This window comes from Macrotis lagotis, chromosome 2, assembly GCF_037893015.1.
Source record: "Macrotis lagotis isolate mMagLag1 chromosome 2, bilby.v1.9.chrom.fasta, whole genome shotgun sequence".
Lineage (NCBI taxonomy): Eukaryota > Metazoa > Chordata > Mammalia > Peramelemorphia > Peramelidae > Macrotis > Macrotis lagotis.
In genome coordinates, this window is record NC_133659.1 from 195,210,378 (window position 1) to 195,233,937 (window position 23,560).

Here is a 23,560-nt window from a genome sequence, read left to right on the forward strand (position 1 = left end):
TGAAGAAAAATAAATCAATTACTAGCAGAGCTATTAGTTGATCACTCATCCATTGATAACTTGCATCATTTATTCAGTGCTATATTAAACAGTGTATTGGAAGATAGATTAACTAATAGTTCCAAGCCTCCTAACAAAATTTAAATGAAAATTACAAAAGAGTTCAAGACCCTATTTTGTAATACAAGGGGTGTTTGACTTCCAATTTCCATTCTCTGTAGAACAAGAACAGGTCATTCCTTTATTGACATGCATAAAATACATCACGTTTTCTGTTCTGCTGATGCTATAAATTCAGTACCAATTCTCCAACCATATCAGTTATGAGCATAAAGTATATCATGACACCTCAAATCTCTAACAATGGAAGGCTTAAACAAGATGGATGCTACTACAGTAATGCTGTTTCCTTTGATATGACAATTAAGCATCCATCTCCCTCCCCCTCAGATGGTATCTTCAAGCATCTGTTAGAGCAGTGAGGAATAATTTTAGTCTCATAACCAAGTTAGAGTGAAGACATTGGCCACATAATACACATGCTCCATTTTTTTAAAAAAAAATTCTGAATCTTGGGCAATTGTTCTCTTGTAACTACTTTACAGTTTCTAAAAGCAGTTATTGTCCAAAGCTGGAAGAACTTAAGTCTTCTCAGACGAGCATGTGCATGAATGGAGGGAGGTAAACAAAAAATAAAATTAAAAAAGATGAGGTCTGATAGGGGAGCAGTCGGATAAGAAAATCAAAAAAGGAACAGTCATTTAAAGTTTATTCCAGCTGTAATGCAGGTTATTCTGACTTTAAGGTAGCATCACATGGCATACTTCTGAGTCCATTCTCGAGATATTCTCTTGTACTTGTCTCTGTCTGTTTTATAGATCCGTGCAATCTCTGGCACTAAGGGGTCATCCGGGTTTGGATCACATAGCAGCGAACAAATGGATAAAAGAACTTTAGAAATGGTTAAAGCAGGAAACCACTGTGATCTTAGAATATCGAGACAAATGCTGCCATTACTGTTAATGTTTAGATGATAAATTCTTGCTGTAAATGCAACCTTAGGTGGTTTGAAGGGGTAGTCTGTAGGGAAATGAATTGTCAAAAAGAATACACCGCCTTGATATGGGCTGTCATTAGGTCCCATCATTGTGGCTTGCCAGTGAAACATATCATCCCCAACTGGACCTGCAGAACACTGTGCCGGAGGGTCACGGGCCAAATCGCTAAGTTCCTTATTGATCCGTTTCAGCGCCATGGTGCGTGCTTCTTCCCGCCCGACGCGGAGCTCTCGGTGGGCAGCGGTGGGCAGCGGGTCCTGCCCAGGGGTGGGGTGGGGGGAGGGCATCGCTCTTCTCTCGCCAGCTCTGCCCGACACAGGCACAGAGGGGCCGGGGCCTCCCTCGAGCTGCGGCCTCGGCCTCCTCCCCGCGTGGCAGCTGGTGCCTCCCCGGCCCGACGGGGCTCACGCGCACGACACTCAATATGTATTTATAATGGAAATACTTGAAGGTTTTTTTTAAGTGAAATCAGACAATTAGGTCTTATTTAGCTTTTCTGACAGTTGATAAAAAGGAGGATTTGAAAATCACTGTTATTGGACAGACTATTAATTTATCATTGCATGATTAAACAGTAATCTAAAAACTATCCAAGCACATACATGCACCCAAGTATGTGTTTATGCATCAAAAGACATATCCCTATTATGTAATTTAATTCTAAAATTCCTATTTGTAAATGAGCAGCTTCTCCCTTGTTTAACCCAATTGAGGACAGCTAGGTGGTGCTGTAGATATAGCACTAATGCTGGAGCCAGGAGAACCTGGGCTCAAATCCAGCTTTAAACTTGGTACTTACTAGCTGTGTGATCCTGAGCAAGTCACTAAACCCCATTGCCTCACAAAAAAAAAAAAAAGACATTGATTGCTCAAAAAGGTGATAAAATGATTATCCAACTACCAGTGTTAGGGGTTCAATTAATCAGACAACAGATATCAAGCACTTTCTGTGTGCTAGAGATACAAATTCAAAATAAAGGAACAAACCCCACTCTCAACAACTATTGTAAACTATAAGCTATAAGACATTTCTTTTTGGAAATGAAATTGTATCTTGTCACTTGATGGTATCAAGAATGTAGATTATTTTTTATGACATTCTCTAAAAGCTAGCAATATATTGAAGTTTGTAAAAAAAAAAAGCATCTTGCCAGATGTCAGAAATGTGAAAGGAAGTATGCAAGTTTCCTAAAATCTGCCAATATCTGGTTTGGAGCCCTGTTTGCTCATAAATCTGAAATGGTTTCCTGAAACTTTATGAGAGGGAAAAGCTTATGATAAAATTAACTTGAAATTCAAATCAGAGATAAATATTTTTAAACTGTTTCATTCATTAAAATAAGACTATTTTGAAGGTTGTAGTTATTTTAAGTCTCAAAGACTTTGTTTGAGTTTAATGCTTATGTAAAAGTTTTTTTGGTTCAGCAGCATTCTAGGACTTCTCCAAGAAGAAAGTATGTGCCTGCAGCTTGTATTTGAAGCAAACATGTCAAATTTACTCATTCTAGTTGGCAGAAGAGGTCATTTGTCATTCTTAACTGTCTGTGGTCTTTTTTTTTTCAGAATCCATTTTACACAGATATTAACTTTTTTTTTAGGTTTTTGCAAGGCAAATGGGGTTAAGTGGCTTGCCCAAGGCCACACAGCTAGGTAATTATTAAATGTCTGAGACCAGATTTGAACCCAGGTACTCCTGACTCCAGGGCCAGTGCTTTATCCACTGTGCCACCTAGCCACCCCAGATATTAACTTTCAAAGAGTTTATAAAGAAAAGTAATTTAACAAAAGTCTGACTTCTTAAGGACAATAATGAAAACATTCCCAAATAATAGTTGCAACAGAATGATTTTTTTGATTTTAACTAGGAAAAGAAGAAACTGCTATGAAAGATGTTTTTTGAAAAAAGCATTTTTATCAGTACTGCAAAATCAAGAACATTTTATAAAACACTGCAGTTTTTATAATATAGTACAAAAAAAATATAGAAGTACTTAAACAACCTCGGATGCATGTTCTCACTAGAGGAGTAGATACTTCCTGTTGTACACATGAAAGCAAATATCTTTACTTTAAAATTTCTAGTTTTGATCTAGTTGCTAAAAGTTCAGTTTCACACATTGCTAGAAGCACATTATGAATAAGGAACCAGTTTGGTGACCTTCTCAAGGGAGATTTTGATGAAAGTAGAAATCATAAAGAACCTTTATGACCAGCCTATCCAATTCATACCTTTCCCCCTTTTCCTGGCTCTCACTCACAGTCGAGAACAACAGAAACAACAAATGACCATCCAACCTTTGTTTGAAAGTGAGGGAATTTGGGAGTGGCTAGGTGGCGCAGTAGATAGAGCACTGGCCTTGGAGTCAGGAGTACCTGAGTTCAAATCCTGCCTCAGACAATAATTAGCTAGCTGTGTGGCCTTGGGCAAGCCACTTAACCCCATTTCCTTGCAAAAATCTAAAAAAAAAAAAAAAAAAAAAGGTGAGGGAATTCAACATTTTCTAATGAAACTCATCTCACTTGGAGCAGAATCCAATTGATAGAGAAAGGTTTTGTTTATTTATTTGTATCAAGCAAATTCTCTTTTCTTTGACCTTCCTGAAGCTGAGTAAGAAATTTAATGTTATTCTCACAGAAGGCAGTGTGCTTACAAAAGGATAAACAATTTTCATTTTCAGCTTGGAAAGTGATTGTAGTACACAGAATATTTGTTACTAATCATTTTACCTTAGTTAACCTGTTGTAGGATTGTATTTTTAATCTTTGATGGAAATTTTAGAGGAGCAGTATGTATTAATAATAGAATACCTGCTTTGGAGTCAGGAAGAAATGACTCTGACTCACACTAGTTATGTGACCCAGGGCAAAACTTAATCTATCAGTTTCCCCAGTAGCTTTCTAAGATAAGTCATAATATATTTGTTAGTCTATATTGGTAAAGAGTATTTCCTCACCAGGAGTTAAAATACCCAAGAAATGATAGTTTTGTTGAAAATAATACATACAAAATTTAATTTTAAAAACTAAAAAAATAGAATTGAATTGAATAGATTATATTTCAGAAGGTAATGGTCTGGAATTACAAACAAGAATCTATTATCCTACAAAATTGAGCCAACTCCTTCAGGGGAAAAGATGGACATTCATGAAATAGGGGTCTTTCAAACTTTCCTGATGAAAAAACCATAATTGAACAGAAAATTTGACCTTCAAATAAGAGTCACAAGGGAATTATAAAAAAAAATAAACAGGGGGCAGCTAGGTGGCGCAGTGGATAGAGCACCGGCCCTGGAGTCAGGAGTACCTGAGTTCAAATCCAGTCTCAGACACTTGATAATTACCTAGCTGTGTGGCCTTGGGCAAGCCACTTAACCCCATTTGCCTTGCAAAAACCTAAAAAAAAAAAAAAAAAAAATTATATTGCAACATGCAAAGACAATATTGATAACATACAAACTATCTCAGTATCAAGGCAGTTAAAAGAATTATATATAGACAGAGGGCACAGGAGTGAGTTGAATATGAAGGGATGTTATTCAAAAAAATAAAATAAAGGTAGAAGTAGGAATGTAGTAGAATAAGGTGTATTATCTCATGGAAAAGAGGCAAGAAAAAGCTTTTATGGTGGAGTAGAAGACGGGGGGAACTAAGGGCAACTAAATGAACCTTACTGTTAACAGAATCAGCTCAAAAAATAGATGACATGCATACTCAATTGACAATAGAAATCTGTCTTGGGGCAGTTAGGTGTCCAAGGTCTTTCCTCAACAAAAGATGACCTAATGATAATCTCAAAATGAAAATTTCAATACTTGGTGGTCACTTCCTGAGTTCAAGAGTTTAGATCTGATATACAGAGAACTGAGTCAAATTTCTTTAAAAAGCCATCCCCAATTGACAAGTGGTCAAAGGATATGTAGATACAGATGAGGAGATCAAATCAATCCATAGTCATATGAAAAATTGCTCTAAATCATTACTTATTAGAGAAATGCAAACTAAAGTTTCTCTGAGGTACCACCTCACACCCTCTCAGACTGGTCAATATGACCAGAAAGGATAATGATCATTGTTGGAAGGGTTGTGGGGAATCTGGCATTGTTGGTGGAGCTGTGAACTCATTCAACCTTTCTAGAGAGCAATTTGGAACTACACCCAAAGGGCAACAAAAATGCACATACCCTTTGATCCAGCAATACCACTACTGGGTCTATACCCTGAAGAGATGATGAAAAAGGGTAAAAACATCACTTGTACAAAAATATTCATAGCAGCCCTGTTTGTGGTGGCAAAGAATTGGAAATCAAGTAAATGGCCTTCAATTGAGGAATAGCTTAGCAAACTGTGGTATGTATGTCATAGAACGCTATTGTTCTATTAGAAACCAGGAGGGATGGGAATTCAGGGAAGCCTGAAGAGATTTGCATGAACTGATGCTGAGTGAGATGAACAGAACCAGAAAAACACTGTATACCCTAACAGTAACATGGGAGTGATGATCAACCTTGAAGGACTTGCTCATTCCATCAGTGCAACAATCAGGGGCAATTTTGGGCTGTCTGCAAAGGAGAGTGCCATCTGTATCCAGTTAAGGAGCTGTGCAAGGACTATTCCCTTTAATTTAGAAAAAAACAGATATCTTATTGTCTGATCTTGTTACTTCTTAGAATTCTTGTCTCTTCTCTAAGGATATGATTTCCCTCTCATCACATTCAATTTAGATCAATGTATACCATAGAGACAATGTAAAGACTGACAAATTGCCTTCTGTTGGGGTAGAGGGAGGGAAGTAAGATTGGGGAAAAATTGTATAACTCAAAATAAATAAAATCTTTAAAAAATTTAAAAAATCTATGGATTCTGAATGCAGAGCAATGCATTCTGTTTATTTTTTAAAATTTCTTTTATGCATTTCCTTTAGTTATCATTGTTCTAATTCATCTTTCACAACATGACTAATAGGGAAATATATTACACACTATTATATGTATACAACTTTTACTAGACTGTTTGCCACCATGGGGAAATGAGGAGGGGAGGGAGAGTAGTAGAAAAATATGAAACTCATAAACTTGTAAATGATTGGGTGTTAAAAACTACTTTTGCATGTAATTGGAAAAATTAAATTAAAAATGCCAATAACAACAGAAACAACAAAAAAAATGTTGTGGGGCAGCTAGGTGGTACAGTGGATAGAGCTCTGGCCTTGGAGTCAGGAGTACCTGAGTTCAAATTTGACCTCAGACACTTAATAATTACCTAGCTGTATGGCCTTGGGCAAGCCACTTAACCCCACTGCCTTGCAAAAACTAAAAATACATATATATATATATATATATATATATATATATATATATATATATACACATGTATATATATATATATACATGTATATATATATATATATATGTAAATGTTATACTTGTTTCTCAACATCCCCCCCAATATAATGTGAACTCATGGTGGAGAAATACAGTTCCATTTTTTTCTTTGTTCCCTACTTCATAGTCTAGTACCTGGAAATCAGTAGGTGTTTAACAAATGCTTCTTTATTGATTATAAAAAAAAAAAAGAGCTTAGATCTGGGACAACTAAGTAGTGCAGTGAATAGAGCACCAGCCCTGGAGTCAGTAGGAGCTGAGTTCAAATTTGATCTTAGATACTTAATAATTACTTAGCTGTGTGACCCTGGGCAAGTCACTTAACCCCAATGCCTTGCAAAAAAAAAAAAAGAAAGAAATCTTATCCTTCCAACAAGTAGAAAGGGGAAGAGAACAAAAAAAAGGAGGGGGGTGATGGAAGAAAGGGCAAATTGAGGAAGGAGCTCATCAGAAACAATATGTTTTTTTGAATTATATTTAATTTTTCCAATTACATGTCAAGATAGTTTTCAACATTCATTCATTAGTTTATGAGTTCCACATTTTTCTACCATTCACCCTTCTCTACCCCCTCCCTACATCAGTAAGCAATCTAGTAAAAGTTGTACATGTACAATCATGTTTAAATAGTTCCTTACTAGGCCTATTGTAATAGATGAATTAAAACTAAGTGGGGGGAACATAAGTAAAAAAGAAAAAACACTAAAGGAGTTTTAAAAAGTGAACAGAATATGCTTTGCTCTAAATTTAGATTCCACAATTCTTTCTCTGGATATAGATGGCATGTCCCATAACAGATCTCTCAGGATTGTCCTTGATCACTGAACTATTGAGAGGAGTTTCATCAATCATTGTTGAATATCTCACAATGTTGTTATTAATGTGAACAAATTTCTCTTATTTCTGCTCACTTCACTCAGCATCAGTCCATACAAGTCATTCCATGCTTCTCTAAAATATGGTTGTTCATGATTTCTTACAGAACAACAGGACTCCATAATATTCATATGTCATTACCTGTTCAGCCAATTGATGGGCAACTCCTCAATTTCCTATTCTTTGTCACTATCAAAAGAACTGCTATAAATATTTCAAACATCTGAAACTTCCTGGTTTTTTTATGATCTCTTTGGTATTGCTGGATCAAAGAAAGGGTAAGCAAAGTTTTATTGCCCTTTGGGCATAGTTCTAAATTGTTCTCCAGAAAGAAACAAAATATTTTTTGACGACAGACAGGGTAAACAGAAAGAGAAAATAGAATAAACTGGGATGGGGTGAACAGGATGGAGGGAAATATACTTAGAAATTGTAAATGTGGTAAAAAAATTTTGAAGTCAGTTTCTCTGTTAAAGATTTCTCACACATAGAAAACTGGGTCAAATTTATAAAAATAAGAGTCAGTTTCTCCCAAAGTACAATAATAATACTAGCTAGCATTTAAATAGCACTTTAAATTTCGAAAACTTCTTTCAAAGTACCATCTCTCATTCTTACATCACATCCTCACAACCTCACCTGGGAGATAGTGAAACCTGAGGTTGAGAAACATTAAGTGATTTACTAGGGTCACAGAGTTTGTCAGTGTCTGAGAATTTGAAACTCATATTTTCCTGCCTCCAAATCTAGTATTCTAGAGCCTGGGTTAGGAATGAAGATGGAATGTGTGGGGTTTTTTAAATATTTATTCATTTTGAATTAATTTGAAAAAGACACAAAAATAGAACATTATTTCCTTGTACATAGTACACTATAAAAAGAAGCTTCAATATAAAACCATGAAATTCCATTTCACACTTTTTTTATTATTTTTTGAAAACTATGTACTAAATACTACATATATTTTACAAAATTATCTTGCTTTTCTGTGCTTCCTTCAAAGTTTTCCTTTGTCGCTGCCTGGTATTTGTTTCTTTCACCCCAACTATACCTGCCATATATAGTACCATGCTATACACACTTAGCAGTGGATGTGAAATAATCAGGGTTGAATGACTTGTCAGTTAGTTAATTTGTCAGTTAGTAAGAGTTTGAGACTAAATTTGAACTTAGATCTCTCTCTGATATAGATTTAGTAAACTATCTGTTGTGTCACCTTGCCTCCTCTACTTCTATCTCTACAAGTACTAAGATTTATGTGGTGGCAGTAATCAACTCTAAAAGTTTCCATTCCTACAAATAGCAGTACCTTGGGTGGCATTGGTGCCAGCCAGGCACAAATCAGGCAAAGGGGGCCCAAAGAGACTGTCAATGATTGGAATCTTTGGAATCCTGCCTGACAGTAATTCAACACCATCTTCTTTTTTTTTAGGGTGGTTTTTTTTTGCAAGGCAAATGGGGTTAAGTGGCTTGCCCAAGGCCACACAGCTAGGTAATTATTAAGTGTCTGAGACCGAATTTGAACCCAGGTACTCCTGACTCCAAGGCCAGTGCTTTATCCACTATGCTACCTAGCTGCCCCTCAACACCATCTTCTTAAGGAATGGTGAAGCCAGCCAAGAATACCAGACTTTTCAGGGGAAGAGTGCTAGCTACCTAAAATGCAAATGCAGGAGTGGAGAGAGGTAAGCATGCAGTTACTTGGGATATTCCCTTAGTCTCTTATAAGAAGGCTCTTACTTCATATCCCAACCCATCCCAGTTTATATTGGGGTCTGAAAACAGAAATTACACCTGGAATGTTCAGAAAGTCATGTCTCCTTTAAACCAATGGCATCACAGTGTGAAGGGAATGATGATTTTTATATTACTATGTTATATATACACTGAATTTAATAACAATCATTTACTTTCTGGAGATCTATTTGACAAGAAGACTCTAGGCCTGGGAAACAATGAAAACAAAGCACCAGAAGTCATCTGTCAGTCATAAGTCCTGCATTCTTTCCCTGAACTATACTTGTCTGTGTTAAGTGAAGTGAATCAGTATAAGCTATTCTATACCCAAACAGAATAATGGGATACCCTCAAGATGTTACAATCAGCTTAGCCACCCCTGAAGTACTTCAGAATACCTGTGCTTGTCCCACTTGGATGGACAGGGCTGATGTCATTCTTGTATAGTCCTGCGTGTTGGGTCTGTCCGGGGAAGATCGATCAGGCCTCCATAATGATTATTATATGATCCACCTTCCCCCTCCCTTCTCCCTTGTAATCTTCATTTGCAAATAGATACCTTTCAATGAGTGGAAATAATTAAATCTCTACCTATTTACTGGAATTCTGTCTTTGGTCTGTTCTGTTATGCCCAGGTTAGAGATTGACTCAATGAAAATTTGTTAACATTCATTGGTAGCAGGGTTCTCTAAGGGAGTGGGTGCTGGGAAGAGAAACTTTAGCTTTCTATTGAGGAAAGGAACCCAGAAAGATTCTAGGGACCCTCTACCTGATTTGTACAGAATTATGAAAAAACTCAGAAAGACAAAAACCTGTTTTAACCAAAGCTTTTTATTATCACCTAAACAGTCAAAGCAGAGTCAAATAAGATAGGATAGAGTTGACTTACTAGGGGGGAAAAGAAAATTTTTTTACCTTAGCCAGGAACCCATAGGCTAGGGAATTTTCTATTTGCAAGGTCCTCAGGCCAGGAGTTTCTCAGAAATGGAAGGGGGAATAAGGGGCTTTATAGATAAGGAGTTCTGTCCTTGGTGTTTCCTGTGCTTGAACCAGTTTACAAAAACAGGTTTCTAATTTTAATTCTCTATTTGGGGCCTCTTTCCACACAAAGATAAATGTTATAATATCACAGTTAACCTTTCACTTCAGAGTCCAACTTAAGCACTTCAGTCAAATCCATCATGTCCAATATCTCAACTGAGACTTATTCCAGAGTCCCCTATCTAGTAAGTTCAATGTTTCTGATTCCTGCTAGATTATCTGGCCCAATCTTTAATTAAACCTCCCTTTCACTGTGAGGACCATTCTAGGGTTCCTGTTCTTGACCAGCTTCACACTGGGTAAAGGCTGCCTTTTTCTTTCTTCTGGCATTTGGCACAAGGATTGAGAAAGTTTTTTTAAGTGACTTGTTCTTGTTTGTTTTCTTTTTATAAGCTGAAGGCATTCCTCAGTTGGTTTTTATGTGCTTGAACAGGTTCAAATTAATTCTTTAATTGCATGCTTGGTTAGGATTGTGGAATATTAAATCATCATTTATATGGATGGTTAGCAATGCTTAGATTAATTGTAATTGTGTATTTGTATATTTGTGCAGTTTTATTATTATAATTCTTCATAGTGGACCTCTATTGTGAGTAATTGTTTAGTGGTTTTATTATCTTTCAGTGTCCACCTTCAAAATGGGACAGTGATATTTTAAAGGGGAAAGGGAAAATACAACTTGTTTCTATTTGCAAGTCCCCAGAAAGAACATGTACCTTTCAAATGTATGAGAAATTGGTTCTGAGCATCCTTCATACTGCCAAATTGAGTTAGTTTAACTAATGGTAACTCTAAACTTTGCTGGCCCTGTTGGGTTAGTTTAGATCAGACCAAGTTAAAGTATTTAAGGTAGAAATTAATGGATAAGGAACAGTTTTAATAAATGGTACTTAGAGGCTAAGGAAAGAGAGTGTTGATCTGGATTAGATTCAGTAAAGGAATAGTTTAAAGCATTTGAAATCCTTCTTCTTAATAAGCCCCAAACTCCCCAACTATTTAAAAATATACCAATCCTTACTAAAAGACATCATTAGTTCCCCAGCTTCTTTTTCCTTTCAAAGTAAAAGACAAATGTTTCCCAGAAAATAATCTGAGGATATCAACTTAATCACACTTTATGATTTCAAGCCCTGGGAGTGTGAAAAACTGGAAGCTATTACCAAAAGGTATCTCTTTCCCAGGGAGGATCCCATAGGCTTTGCTGAGCAGTTTCACCTCACCCTATATTCATACAGACCAAGTTACTGGATCTATATCAATTCCCGGTTGCCTTGGGAGGGAAGAGAGAGTCTAAGAATTGGTGTCAGAGAGCTGGTGGGGAAGAACCAGAATAACACCTAAAGATTGATTGGGACATGAAGAACTGAAATAATGAGAATTATCAACTCCCCCCAGCTAAGAATGGAAAGCCGCTTGAGCCCATATGCCTTGGGTACCCTAGAACAATTGATTTAACATAGGTTCATTATACTAAACAAAACCTGAGGAATCTGTTTTATGACTAACACGCCCAAGCTTCTGATGCCAATTCTGGCCTCTGGTATGATAGTGTAAGGGGTAAATCCAGTTTATTTGCTATTTTATAATAATCTTCAAGCACCAATCTCTAAACAAATTTAGTTAACTTTTTCTGATTGGCAGCATTCAGACATTGGGATCCTCCTTGAGATTGCAGCATGGCTAGCAGCCATAGTTGCAGAGAATGAGTTAAAGGGGACTTAGAGAAGCAAAAAAGAAATTTTTCCTGCAAGCCTTCTGCAGTTAAAAGAACCATCCCTTACCAACCCAAGCAACCCTTACCCCTGTACCACCAAAATCAAACATGGCAAGATTTTGCTTTATTTGAAGTAAACCTGACCAGTGGAAGAAAGATTGTAAAAAAGGAACTATGGTAGAAGTGTAAGAGAAAAAAAGAGAACCCCCCCTCACCCCCCAGGAGGTAATGAAGGACTCTCCCTGCAATCCCTATCACTTATCATTAGGCTCAATGGAGAGCTGGCCTCAGGGATGGCAAAAAGAGGAGAATATACTGCTTGATATCCCCAAGATTCCTAATGGAAATGGTTCCCTGCTTATACAGGGGCAAAAGGTGTCTGCTCTAGTTGACACTGGTGCCACACTCAGTTTTAAACACGTCTACCTTTCCCACTCCACCACCCCACCACCACCAACACCACCACCACCCTGGAAGTCAAGAGAGAATCTCAGTTGTGGGATTGCTAAAAAAGACTATGTCGGTCTATATCTCAGAACCACTCTGTTTTTCATTATTTTGTCCTGGTTCCTGAGATCCCTAGACACTCACTAGGAGGCAACCTGCTTCATGTATTAGAGCCCACCATTTCTTTTGACCTGGGTTGGGAGACAACTTCCTTGTGTCTTTTGCCCTTGATACCCTTGGAAGTACCCCAATTCTCTTAAGATTCTTTTTCTTAGGCAAGTCACTTAACCCATTGTCTTGCCAAAGGTAAATAAATAAATAAATTTTTGAAATTTTAAAAAAAGATTCTTTTCCTTAGACCTTTCTGAATATATATATCTCATGAAAATTCCCTCCAGTTTATGGGCTTCAAATGCCACTGACAGCAGTTCATTTAGTAGCACTTCATCTTTTCTTGTGCAACTGGATCCAGCCTTACTCTCACCATCTATATCTCAAAACCCACTCAACTCTGAAGCTGTTGAGGGAGTTGAACCCTTTATCAATGCCTGTCTATCTAAGGGCATTATTATTCCCTGAAATTCCCCCGTGAATAAGGTCATTTTTCCAGTCCATAAACCTTGTACATGAACTCAGAGTAGATAATATTATTGTAATGCCTTGAACATCTCTACTCCCAAATCTCTACACTCTGTTTAACCTTGAGCCACCCTGGGCTACTTATTTCCTGGTGGTTGATCACTATAGTACTTTCTTTTCAATCCTGAGTTATCACTGAAAGCTCATTTTTTTTTTTGCTTTTACTTGGGAAGGATGCCAATACACCTGGACTGTCCTTCCTTCCCAAGGGAGTTACTGAATCATCACTGGAATAGTTTGCCATTTCCTTTGTCAGTTCATTTTACAGATAACTGAGCAAACTATATTAATTGACTTAGCCAGGGAAACAGAGCTACTAAATAGCTGAGGCCAGATTTGAACTCAAGAAGATGAGTCTTCCTGATTTCAAGGCCAGTGCTCATCTACTATGCCACCTAGTTGCCTATTACTAATTTCCATAACTATTTAATGATTCCAATAAAAAAAAAGAAAAGAGAGGAAAAAGTCATAGAGAAAAGATGCCATGAAAATAGGAAGAACAATTAGTACCAATATGGAGAGTTCCTTATTATAATCAAGTAAGACTATAGTTTCTAATATTTCTTGGTATGTGTACATGAACAAATTTTTTTTAAAAAAAGAAGAATGTATGTAGCAGAAATTAAGGACTTATAAATCCAGATTTTGGTTTGATTTAATCCAAAATTTAGTTCTGAAGGGAAAGGGAACAGAACTGTATAAAATAAGAAATGTTTTAAAACTATCTGATCACCTTTTTAATGAGCTAACCATTCATGGGTTGATTTTCTGTGCATTACTAAGTATATACATTGTTTAACTTGAGAAGTTTTTTTAAGTTGAAAAATACATAATTTGATTTATGATATTGTGATGCTCCTGAATATTCTAATATTAAGAAATATTGCTCAATAATTGGGAGTTTAAAATTTGCTATTAACAAACATAATAATGAATTAAGAAAAACTAAATCTCTTATGTATTATTGTTGCTTATTATAACCAATTTTTGACATTTGACTCATGAATTTCATAAGATTGTTAATACAAAGAAAATCTTGTAATCGTAAAGAAGAAGAATATTTAGAACCATAAAGTTATAAATCTTTATCAAAAATTTTCTGTAAGGATGTCTGATGAGCATTTAACAATTTTAGTCACCTGATTTTAGTAATTTTAATTAAATTAATAGTCAATGAATGAGTTAACTATGTGATGTCACATATTTGTCAATATTTGACAAACCACATAAAGTCAATATTTGAAAGGAATTTGATTTAAGGTTGTTTGTAAGAGTAATTTAGTTAGATATATTTCCCCATGTCTTAAACCAATAGACCCTTCCTTTTGTACATACCCTTGAGTTCAAGGAAGGTGGTACTTAGAAGTTCTGTGGTAATTAGGATTTATTGCCTGTAAAGAACTTTGTGGGATTAATTTTTAATACCTAAAAATAAATTTTATACCAAATTAGGTTTGATAAATTTCAATTTCAAATTTTTTTATTTAAGACTGAATAAAAGAGCTGTCCATCATTTTATGAGTTCATAATTAATGTATTGTCCTTTTTAACATCAAGAATGTTAACATCAAGGGCACCTAGGTGGTGGAGTAGATAGAGCACCAGCCCTGGAGTCAGGAGTACCTGGGTTCAAATCCGGTCTCAGACACTTAATAATTACCTAGCTGTGTGGCCTTGGGCAAGCCACTTAACCCCATTTGCCTTACAAAAAAACCATTAAAAAAAATTGATATAAGTATATTGGATAAAAGAGAATAAACTTATGAAATTCCTAAATATTGTACTAATGTGGAAAATAAGATAATGACATCTATAATCATATTGCATAGGATAGAAAATGTGTAAGTTCCATGATCAAATGAGGAATATTTAAATGAACTACACCTCATATCCTCTGAAGAAATGTAAAGTTAAAAGGTCATCTTTCTTTCTTTTGGACTCAGAGACTTAATAATTAAATGTGTGACCTTGGGCAAGTCGCTGAATCCCATTGTCTTGCAAAAAAAAGAAATCACATTAGTTACTTAACTCAATTTTCATTATTTTATCCTTTTTATATAAAATGCCCCCAGAATTTTGTATCAGTATTAACATTCATAAGGATACCATCTACCCATGGGTTTTGGTAAGATCCTAAAGAATAAAACTTCATTTATAAAACTAACTTTGTTATTTCATTTTCAGCCTAAGAAAATTATGGTTAACAGATGAAAATTATGGTTATTGTCAGAAAATTATGGTTAACAGATGAAAGTGGGAAAAAACTCATGAACCCCAGAAAGGATTGTTCCCCTTTATACAGAGGATATTGTGGCAAAAGATCCCCACAGCAATCAGTTCCCCAAAAGATGCTTCGCCATTGGAGAATAAAAGATTGTATGTCCAGGGGACCAAGTCATCCTGGAGGGGAAACTCTCACCAGGCATGAAGCACTTCTGCCCTGGAGGAGGAGGAGAAAGGAAAGGGAGGATGCTTCCAAGCCAGAATTAAAGGTTGGATGATTGATCTAGGGATGAGGTGAAGTCTTTCCTCCTCCAGAGTAATTACCTGTGAGAGAAAAATAATTTTGATTAATATCTGAGTGAGACTGGTCAAAGGAAGAGACTGGGGAATGGGAAGGGGAAGAAGCCAGTACAACAGAAATACAGAATCCTGGGGTCTACAAGTGACCCCAGTTGTATGGGTAGAGGAGACAAAGAAGGGAAGAGAGGAAAGTCATGGGAAAGCATATACTTCCTTTGACTAGAAGATCCCCAGATACACAAAAGGAATTCCAGTTCCCCAGTGTCAGCTAGGTTTTGTCACCAAATGATGCAGAATTTCTAGAGAGATATTTAAGAAGGACCCACAGGGGTTCTGGGCAGTCTCCCCAGAAAGTCTGTGGTTACCTTGGTCCAGTGTTGGTCTCATAAGAGAGCACACACAGAACCAAAGGATTCTGTTGCAGCCAAACTTCTTTATTGACAAAGATGAAGCCAGAGACAATTTAGCCAGATCAAGTTAATTGTCTAAGGGAAAGTAGAGAAAGGTTAAACAGTGGACCTGAGTCAAATGGTCAGAAGGTCTTTTTCTTGAGTGAAGGAGGGGGAGATTGAGGGGTAGGGATGAGGAAAGACAATATCTGTACTTTGTTGTCTATCTTAGAATGGAAGGAAGGTGCTACCCCACATGCAGAGATAATTAACCAGAATAAATGTTTGTCTTTCATTCTCTCAATTTCTATTTTGCCCTCTGCTTCTATAATATCAGGGCAATTTTCCTGTAGAAATTCTTTAAAAATGAAGTCAAGGCTCTTTTCCTGATCTTGATTTTCAGGTGGCCCAATAATTTTTAAATTTTCTCTTCTGGATTTGTTTTTCAGATCAGTTGTTTTTTCAATCAGATATTTCACGTTTTTTTCTAGTTTTTCATTCTTTTGGTATTGTATTATTGTTTCTTGATTCCTCTAAAAGTCATAAGCTTCCTTTAGCTCCATTCTGCATTTGAAGGAGTTGTTTTCTTCAGAGAGCTTTCTCATCTCCTTTTCCATCTGGTGAATTCTGCTTTTTAAGGCATTCTCCTCATTAACTTTTTGGACTGCTTTTTTTTCATTTGACCTAAATTGGTTTTTAACATGTTGTTTTCTTCAGCATTTTTTGGATCTCTTTGACTAAGCTGCTGACCTGGTTTTCATGTTTTTTTCCTGTATCTCTCTCATTTCTCTTCCCAATTTTTCCTCTACCTCCCTTACTTGATTTTCAAAATCTTTTTTGAGCTCTTCCATAGCCTGAGTCCAACTCCTATTTTTCTTGGAGGCTTTAGACACAGAAACTTGGACTTTGTCATCTTCTGAGTGTGTGTTTTGATCCTCCATGGGACCAAAGTAATTTTCTATGATCAGGTTCCTTTTTTTCTCTTTACTCATTTCCTCAGCCCCTGATATCATCTTCCTTATTCCCTCCTCAGACCACAGATGGCAAGACCCTCAGACTCATGGCCTCCAATAGGATCATAAAGATCCTCTATACCCAGAACACCCTGTCCTCTATTAATGACCCCCGACCTCAACCTCTGATTATTGGTTGAGTTTCAGACCTGGGTTCCCTTCTCAATCCCAGTTCCTCTCAAAATTCTACTGATTTCCTAATCCTCAGAGCTAAGTGTACCCTGCCATGCCATTTTCCCTTGGAGATTGTGATCTCCTTCTGTCACCCCTGCCCCCAACCCCTCCCCTACTTGTATTTTCTTTAAGTATTCACTTTATTAAAATGGGAAGTTGGGAGCAAGAAGGAGATAAAGTAAAAATGGAATTAGTGTAGGGGGTTAGCTCTTTGCTGGGTTCAGCTGCCTCTCTCCTATGTTCTTTTCTCCTGGGTCTTATATTACTGCCTGAGAAGAAGGAAAGGAAGGGAGAAGAGGAGGAAGATTAAAAGGGGGGAGGTGACAAGAGGGAGTAATAGAGAGAGGAGGAGAAGGCCCCTCCCTCCCCATCTAACAAGATTGATCACCTAGCTTCTTCATTGAAAAAGGTGTTGCTGCAACCTCTTTTGGAACTGGAGTGTTGTAGACTGAAAGAGAAAAGAACAAGGGTCCCGCTGGAAAGGAGCTCCCATTGTCATGCTATCTGTTTTACTCAGCTAAACAAAGAAAGGCCCAGATGTGATTAGGTTTTATGATCTAAAGGGTGGGGATCTTGCTTTGCCTCTCTACCAAACCTGCCTCCCCCACCAAAGGTGTCCATCTAAACTTTTTTTTTTCTGATCAGCAGCAATTCCCTTCCCAAAAAGATCTCACCCCATTAGAGGAGGAAAAGGGCCCAGTCTAGGAGGCTTCTCTGGTCTCATTCCACCATTTATTCAGCACACTTGGGTCTAGGACAAGAAGAGAGAACTGTTGGAGCTGGGGGCGGGGGGAGGAAATCACTGAAGGTTGGACAAAGGGGGTCTTGTTTATACCGAAGGTAGGATTTGACCCCATGTCTTCATGTGGAAAGGAAGTGTCTAAAGGAGGTCCTTTATAGGTGTCTTCTCTCCACAAGGAAATAAGTATTTATTAAACCCTGATCAGGCACTGTGCTAAGAGTGTCACAAATGCTATTCATTTAATCCTCATGAGGAAAATAAGTGCTGTTATTATCCCCACTTTACAGAAAGAGTTTGAATGACTTGTCTAGGATCACACAGTTAGTAAAAGTCTGAGGTTAGATTTGAACTCAGGTCTCCCTAAGTCAAGGTGCAGTGTTCTATCTACTTTACCACCTAGACACCTTTACCTCTCCTTCTACATCTTAGTATATATGTGGTGGGTAGTAATCAACTTTATAAGTTTCCAGTTCCAGAAGTAGCTGCATCTCAACTGACCTGGTGCCAACTAAGTACAAACCAGGCAAAGGAGACCAAAGGGTCTATCAATGATTGGAATCTTGCCTGGCCAACCATTTTGATGGGATGTACCCTCAATTCCCTTACTCTCCCACAGGACTCCGTTAGAACAGAAGACCTAACTCCTGCTTAGACCAATCTATAAGAATATATACCCTACCCCCTCAATAGTACCCATTAGAATAGAACAGCAAGCACAACATTACCTCACTCCTATTTAGGCCAGTCAATAATAAAATCAGTACCACAAGAACCTTGGACCATAAATCAAAGAAAGGACTTTCTCTAGAACAGCTCTAACCTTCTTTGCTCTCCTTTGGTAAAAATATGACAAAGTCAAACCAAATATAATATAATTTTCATACATTAATATCCAGTATGTGGACTTTCCTACACATATTATGGGTAAAATCAGGGGTAGTTCCACCAAGGCTATGAGGTCCCCTCATAAAAACAAACCTCTTCTGTGCTACATGTTGAAAACAATACCTGATGACCAGTTAAAAACCCTTGCTTTACTGAATTGCTAACTTTTCATGGAAGGAGTCTAGCCCAGTGATCATTAATAAATATCATTGCTTGCTATTCTGTAATAATAAGTGGTAAACAGGATACTTTCAGTAAAAATCTTATATGAACAGATGCAATGGGAAATGTATTATATACAAAGTAACAGCAATGTTGTAGCATGAGCAGCTGTGAATGACTTACCTTAGTAATGCTGTGATACAAAATGAATGGAATATTCCCCAATAAAACCTTCTTAGGGTTAATATTCCTAGTGAAGTCCTCTCAGGGATAAGAAATATTAAGAAAACAAAAAACATTATTCTTTTTTTTTGCAAGGCAATGGCATTAAGTGGCTTGCCCAGGGCCACACAGCTAGGTAATTATTAAGTGTCTGAGGCCAAATTTGAATTCAGGTACTCCTGACTCCAGGGCCGGTGCTCTATCGACTATGCCACCTAGCCGCCCCCAAACCATTATTCTTAAGATTATTCTTAGAAGAAAGATCTTGCATTCCAAATGAGACTAGTAATGTCACCTGTTTTCTCGATAAGGACCTGGGAGGATAGTAGACTGTCCCTAGACCTTGCATTCCAAGACAAGTTACAAGGTTATTCTCACCATCTGGATAGTGAGGTAATATTTTATGAAAACTTTTCATTCTTTTCTTCCTGGCTGGGGTAGATTTTCATGAGTAGAATGTAACTGAAGACTAACCAATGGGTCGACAGAGAGAGGATAGGGAGGAGGAGGGGATCACCTTAGGCAATATAATCTTACTTGACTGTCAATTCGGGGCAGTTCCTTGATCTTCACTACCTTTGTGAGACTTGAAGTGTACCCTTCTCTTGAGAAAAGTAAATTTAAAACTTTCTTTTGCTCAGAGTAGTCCCTGAAGATTTTGTTCAGTGTATTTTTATCACACACAAAAACAACTCTGCATTTTACTATCCCAAAGACAGAGCTGATGGTGTCTGAAACAAATGGATGTGTGTGGGGTAAAAATCCATTTAAAAGGGGGCAGCTAGGTGGCATAGTGGATAGAGCACCAGCCTTGGAGTCAGGAGTACCTGGGTTCAAATCTGGTCTCAGACACTTAATAATTACCTAGCTGTGTGGCCTTGGGCAAGCCACTTAACCCCATTTGCCTTGCAAAAAAAACCTAAAAAAAATTCACTTAAAAAATTATAGAGATTCCTCTGAACAAAAAAGAAAGTTTATTTTGGCCTTTCTCAAGAAAAGGGCACACTCCAAGTCTCACAAAGGTAGTGAAGATCAAAGGGCTGCCCCGAACTGACATTCAAGCAAGATTATATGGCCTGGGGGCAGCTAGGTGGCATAGTGGATAGAGCACCGGCCCTGGAGTCCAGGAGTACCTGGGTTCAAATCCGGTCTCAGACACTTAATAATCATCTAGCTGTGTGGCCTTGGGCAAGCCACTTAACCCCATTTGCCTTGCAAAAAAAAAAAAAAAAAAGATTATATGGCCTAACCCAATCCCCCCCCCCCCCCCAGCCCTCTCTCTTCCAACCTAACAGAATCAGGAGGGTGTCTGACTTAGAATGTAAGGTCTCTTTCCCTCTTTCTTCTAAGAATAGTCTAAGAGAAATAGTTGTCTTTGTTTTAATGATTTTTAACCCTGAGAGGACTTCACTAGGAATATGAACTCTTCTTTTTAAGGTTTTTGCAAGGTAAATGGGGTTAAGTGACTTGCCCAAGGCCACACAGCTAGGTGATTATTAAGTGTCTGAGATCGGATTTGAACTCAGGTACTCCTGACTCCAGGGCCGGTGCTATACCCACTGTGCCACCTAGCTGCCCCAGAATATTAACTCTTAAGAGGGAATTTTCCACTCAGATACATACTTTCATACTTTTTTTTAATTGTATTTTTCTTGAGGTTTCTCTTTTTTTGGGGGGGGGGGTTATGTTTACTCTTACAATATGATTATTGTGGTTTTATTTTTCATGACCGCACATTTCTAACCTATATCAAATAACTTGCTTTCTCAATGAGTGGGAATTAAAGTAGGAGAAAGGGAGAGAATTCAGAATTCAAGATTTTAAAAGTGAATGTTGAAACTTGTTTTTGCATAGTACCAGGAAAAATAAAATAAAATAAAATTTAGAAAAAAATATCATTGCCTGGTTCCAGAGAGGGTTTGAGTCTTAATTCTTTCGACCAGTACAAATTTTTAAATGTCATCAATTTAATACCACTCTCCTAAGGAATGGTAAGGCCTACAAAGAATATTGTTCTTTTCAAGGGAAGATTTTTCATCTAAGAATTGAATATAACAATGGAGAGAGTTAAGCACTCTGATACTTGAAGTATCCCCTCAAGTCTTTAGAAGAATAAAAGATGACCCTCTCCATCCTCCATCCTCTATCCTTCACTTCGCTATGTGTTGGAATATATATTGAGGTCAATATATATTGAAAACAATAATTATACAAGGAAAGTTCAGGAGATCATGTCACCATTAAACCAGTGGCATTACACTGTAAAGAGTATGATGGTTTTGATATTAATTAATATGATATAATATGGTAATAAATAATAATATTAATGAACTTAATAATAATTGATGGGGCAGCAATGTCATTAAGCAATCATTTAGTTTAGCAACATTTGTTAGCAGTAATTGTTAGACAATGAAGAACCATCTATTGCCCTTAGATAAACATATTTTAACCAATCAATGCATCATACATATAGGAGAGAGGTAGGGAATGTCTGGCTTATGTTGGGCCATATAAAACCTGTGAAATCATTTAATCTGGTAGTGCCACAGCAACTGCAGGCTGAACTCAAAATTCAATAAATATAGGAGGTTTTAGGGGTGAATTAATTAAATGTTTGACCAAATGGAGCAGACTAATTTTTAGGTTGTTGTATGGCCCACAAATGATTTTATAAATATTCAAATAGCCTTTCCAGATAAAAGGCTCCCCTCCCCAATATAGGATGTTGGCAACAGAAATTACAAAAGGGACTTTCACTAGAGCAGAGTCTGTGCACTAATCATTTTGGTTTACCTTAAAGTGCATCAGTTCATTATAATATTATTATCTTACATTAGTAACCCCCTTGCTGGACTTTTCTCTATGAATTCTGGGTAACCACATGCACAGTTTCATCAAAGCTATGTGTTTCCTCATAGCAACAAATCTCTTCCCTGTAAATATATTCTGTCAGAATACAGAATTTTTTTTACCCCATTAAAATCCCAAGTTTTACCCTACTCAGCACCCTACTTTCCCTGGGGAGCAGAGTCTTCTGGGAAGTGTTACATCCCCCCATCCCCAAATAAATGTCCCTTGTTTGCTTTGGAGACATTCTGAGTCATGTAATTCTCTACATATCACACAAAGAAACACTTCCAAACCTCATAAATAATCATTTAGTTTCTAGAAATCTATTTCACAAGTAGACTCTGAGCCTGGGAAAACAGTGAAAACAAAGTATCAGGAGTCATCCATCAGTCCACAAGTCCTACATTCTTTCCATGAACTGTACTTGCCTGTGTTAAGTGAAGTGAATCAGTATAACCTGAACTGTACCAAGTAGAATAGAAGGGTACCTCCAATATGATTAATTTAGCCATTTTCATAGTTCTTCAGAACAATTGTATTATTCTACTTGGATGGACCAAGGGGGAGGAGGGGGGAGGGGAGGGGGAGGGGGAGGGGGAGGAGGAGAACTTGAGCCTTCCACTATCTTGACACTAGGGGGACAGCTAGTGGCATAGTGGATAGAGCACTAGCCCTGGAGTCAGGAGGACCTGAGTTCAAATGCAACCTCAGACACTTAATAATTACCTAGCTGTGTGGCCTTGGGCAAGCCACTTAACCCCAATGCCTTGCAAAAACTAAAAAGAGAGAGAGAGAGAGAGAGAGATTAGGTACTCTGAAAATTTGTTTCAGAATCCCAGTACCCCTATCTGATAAGTTCTATACTTCTGACTCTTAATCTATTATCAGGTTCAGCCTTTGATTTATTGAGCCCTTCTTTCATCCTGAGGAACATTCCAGGATCATCAGATTTAGCTGCATGAATTAAAGAGCTAGGGAGAAGAAGAGGGGTCAGTTAATTGCTCTGAGACTGTAGGTTTCAGCTCTGTCTTCATTCTCAGGAATACTATAGGCCTCCAATACTGGGAGAATTCCACTGCTGATTCACCATAAAAATATAGGCCATCCTATGACTGCTAACAGAAGCCAGTGAACTCTTTAATTCCCTTGACCCTTAAGGGAGCAGAAATTTTATGTTTGGAGAAAGGAGAGATGCTGGTTAAGGGAATGAGGAGAAGGAAAGAGAAGGAGGAACCAGAAGAGATTCTAGAAGAGAAGAGAACAAAAAGGAAAACTATTAAACAGATGCCTTGAAGGTATCCCTGGTGCCTAACACTGTGTAGACACTTCATACATACTTTTCTGACTGAATAAAGGAAAATTCCTGAACTCCAAGTTTAATTGTGGCCAGAAAAACACAAATCTTACAATATCCAAAACCTTCACCACCAGGAGGAGACCTAATCCAATGCAAGCTGCCCAACTAAAACCAGACTAAATGAAGCCAGAAAGACAAGCAGTCAGGCAAAGAGGACATGAAGCTGAATGGAACTGAACAAGGAGGTTACCCAAGTGAGGGTCAGAGCCCAGATAAAAGGATAAGTGACTCAGCTGAGGTTTTGAGTCAATTCTTAGGAAATGTCAGGGTTTAGTACAAAAGAGATTTTATCCAATTGCCTGGTAGGAGGCAAATTGAAGCAGTTTTTGAAGAAAACTATCCCATTC

At 37.5% G+C, this 23,560-nt stretch overlaps 2 pseudogenes; one reads left to right on the forward strand and one right to left on the reverse strand.

The window, feature by feature from the left end:
* Positions 1-436: 436 nt before the first annotated feature.
* Positions 437-1,296, reverse strand: LOC141511385 (ubiquitin-conjugating enzyme E2 D3 pseudogene; annotated as a pseudogene).
* LOC141512064 (pinin-like) overlaps positions 1,254-23,560 on the forward strand; it is a 30,142-nt pseudogene continuing 7,835 nt past the window's right edge.